We start from the raw sequence: 3,463 nt of genomic DNA, 5'->3' as shown, positions 1-3,463 counted from the left end.
TCTCCCCTTTCCTGTTGGCATGGATTTGCAATTATTTAAATTCACAAAGTGAATTCTGTGTTTAGCATTGCTACACTAAAACAGTAAGCACTATTTCCCCTCTTTATTGCAAAAGTAAAGACCAAAAGTGTCTATGATTTCTCTGTGAATTTAAATTGGACTTAGGTAAAAATACTTTTATTTTCCCTTTCTCACAAATATTTTTGCTCTTGACAAGAGACAAAGTGACATTGACAGTGGGCAAGGTTAACTCTAGCTCTCTTCTAGGATTTAGCAGATGCTCACAGATGGATTATTTGTTCCCAAGAGAGTTATCCAGCTCCAAGCTGAGTACTTCAGTGTACTGGGAAGAAAAAAATCAAGTGAGATTTTTTACATGTAATCCTGTGACTTAAAGATCTGAAACTCAATTTAGCAAAGCAAGTGTGGAAGGGTTTCTGTGAAACAAGGGACAGCTACAGTTCCCAGAGCATGAAACCAAATCCAAGCCTTCACAGCGTGATCCTGACATGTGCTCAGTTTCTGGAGCCCCATGACTTACAGGCACTCAGCAAATCTCAGGTACAGCATTCTGAAGGCACCTGTGAATCTAAACCACAGGTAACTATGCATCTCTGAAGCATAACTGGTTGTTCAAGTTTGAAAAGTCTGAAATGATAATTCTGACATCCTTTTTTTTTAATTTGACAGACAGGAGCCATCCAGTGGCCTACTTCGCTGTTAAATACCAAAGTCTCAAGTAAAACAAGGCCTTTCAAAATATCTTTTAGAGTAGGAGAGAAAGGTAGCATCTCAGCTTATATCTTTTAGATCTTTTGTGCCAACAGGACTGTGCAAACTCTAAGAGCCTCAGTAAATCTTTTTAGTAACAAAAGGCAGAAAAAACACGTGCTTGCAAATGTTTAAATGTCTGTGGATTTCTACCTTCGGGACTGCAGCAGCGCCTTTGGGCTGGGACAATGCAACTGTGTTTAAAGCTTCAGGTTAACAGCTATGTCCCTTCTAAAACTGAGCCTCATGCCAGAAAAGTGCAGGTATGCACTCTCATCTGCTCTGCTCTGCAAACCTCAGACCCTGCCGGCTCAGCGAATTCTTTCTGCTGGGCTGCAGCCTGTTCCATTGTTCCCAGGGCAGGCTCTAATCCTAATCAGGAAAAAAAGCAGTCTTTGGCATAATGCATATAACTCACCCTGCCATTAGCTAGAAAAGACCCCCTGCCATCTCCCATTGTGGCAGGGCTGACCCAAAGCCCATTGAACTTAGATGGGTGTCTGAGATAGATGTCCTAGGCTTGGGCTCACACCCACAGTCCTGTTGTCCGACACCCCAGCCCAGGCAACCACAGGTACACTCAGCTCTGTCACTGATTAACCTGCTTGGTAGAGTTCACGTGCCTTGTTTTGCAGCTGCCATGGTCTGGCACAAAGGTGACTGGACTACACTGATGCATGAAGTAAGCTGTACATATGTATAAAGTTTGTAGGGTGTGTTGGGATTCTTCAGCACTGCAGCGGTGCCACGTATGTTTTTACACTATCACTCCTTTTGCTCCTCTCGGGCCTGTGTATTTTCCCATGGTTTGCAGCCTGTTGTCATAATCTTTGCTCCCTTGACAAAGGCTGTTAGGTTTTTAAGAAACAATTCCTTGTGAAGGAAGACTGGAATGTACCTCCTCAGTTTTGAGAAAGAATATGACAAAGCAGGATATGTGAAGGGAAATGCAGAGGGAGAATTTGGATGCTACCATCTAGCCGTTCTCTTACTACAGAAACAGGAGAAGAGTTGGCACAAATGAAAAGCAGGTGGCAAAAGAAAATCGAGGAAAGAAGTCTTCAACAGGAAAAGATTCCACTGTGCTCAATACTCTGCTAGAATCCCAGAAAGAGCAAAGATTTAGATGAAAAACAAAACCAGCACATTTATACTATATATGGGATGTGTCACTTTTCTCCTTCACAGAGAAGATATAATAATTTTAATAGTTCAAAACATAGCAGAGTTCACTCAATCTGGAAAACCCCTTCCCTGGAGGTGGAAAAAAAAATTAAATCTGTAACTGTTCAGTGTGGGGCATCTTCTTCCTTACTGAGAGCATCTGACTCTTCCACGTACCAATGTACTGGTCTAGATGAACCACCTCCCATCCTCATTTACTACCAAATACTTGACGAGTCCTTTTATAAAGTATTTCAATGACCATCCCCGTTCCTCACCTCTGACATGCACACCTTCATTAGATCATTGGATTAATTAAGGATGACTGCTTATTAATTAGAGGTACGTGGTTTGTAATGTGGATGTCAGACGATCCAGTCTTCAGTTGTAAGATGTTGAGTATGTCATTCTTTTCCACTGGAGTCCTTAGCAGAGTACAGTACATGCAACATCCTGAACAGACGCTCTGTTGTTCTTTCACTGCTGCTGCAGGAAAGCTCATTTCTTCCTCCAGGTCATGATAGTGCACAATGAATTAAGTTAATGTTTCCCTCCTGCATCCTGTCAACTGCTTGTTGATTTTTTTCAAGCTGGTTTTCAAGTATTCTGCCAAGCTGCTAAAGCCTCCAAGTGTGAGCCATGGCATCGAGGCAGCACCTTTCAGCTAACTGTGCAGGGAACTAACAGTCAGGTTTTATGGTATTCAGCCTTATCTCTGCAGTGAAATCACTGCTGGGACTGCCAGCAAGTCATTCTTCCCTCTTGTTACAATTGGGAATCGTTTTCTACCTCACGGAGGTGATGTGAGGCTCAATATATTTTGTTAGTAATAGGATGGGAGGTCCTTGGAAGGAAGGCCCTACAGACGAGCGAAGGATTATTTATGGACGTGACAGCATTTAAATTTGTTTTATTCCCCCCTCAGTGAGACAGATTTAATCGTTTATTCAGGAAATTCCTAGTGAAGTTAATAACAGCCTCAGAACTGTGGATTCGGTGTATTAAAAGAAAAAAAGTTAAGTAAAACATATGTATGTATAAATACATATGTAAAGAACAAGGAAAAATGACCTTGGGAAGCGGACACTGGACAATTAGAGCCATGCTTGGATCATGTAAGGGTGTGTGGCATTCCCTTGGCCCCCTGTGCAAATAAATCATTAACTGATCACATGGCTCTCCACAAGGAGCTTAGGATGCAAGTGTCAAATTCACCAAAGGAGGTTAAAATAGAAAAGAAAGGTAGTGTCTTAGCTTATATTAGCATGTGGGAGTTGGTGTTCTCTAGTGTCTAGCGCGGTGGACCTAGGATAATGATCTTAGATTTATTTCCAGCTCTGCTTCTGACTTGCTGTGATAATCACTTTACCTCTCGGTACCTGTTTTTTCCACCTGTAAAATGGGTGTAAGAATTGCCACCTACCTCACAGGGATGTTGTGAGGCTTCCTTAATTCTGTTTGTAAAGTAAGTAGGAATGATCTGATGAAAAGCACTGCTGAAATGCATTGTATCCTTGTTATTTCCTGC

The sequence above is a fragment of the Cyrtonyx montezumae genome, unplaced genomic scaffold (assembly GCF_038088225.1).
Source record: "Cyrtonyx montezumae isolate F1298 unplaced genomic scaffold, pur_monq_1.0 scaffold_3, whole genome shotgun sequence".
Lineage (NCBI taxonomy): Eukaryota > Metazoa > Chordata > Aves > Galliformes > Odontophoridae > Cyrtonyx > Cyrtonyx montezumae.
The sequence above is the reverse complement of the archived record's forward strand: the minus strand, read 5'-3'. Positions refer to the sequence as shown.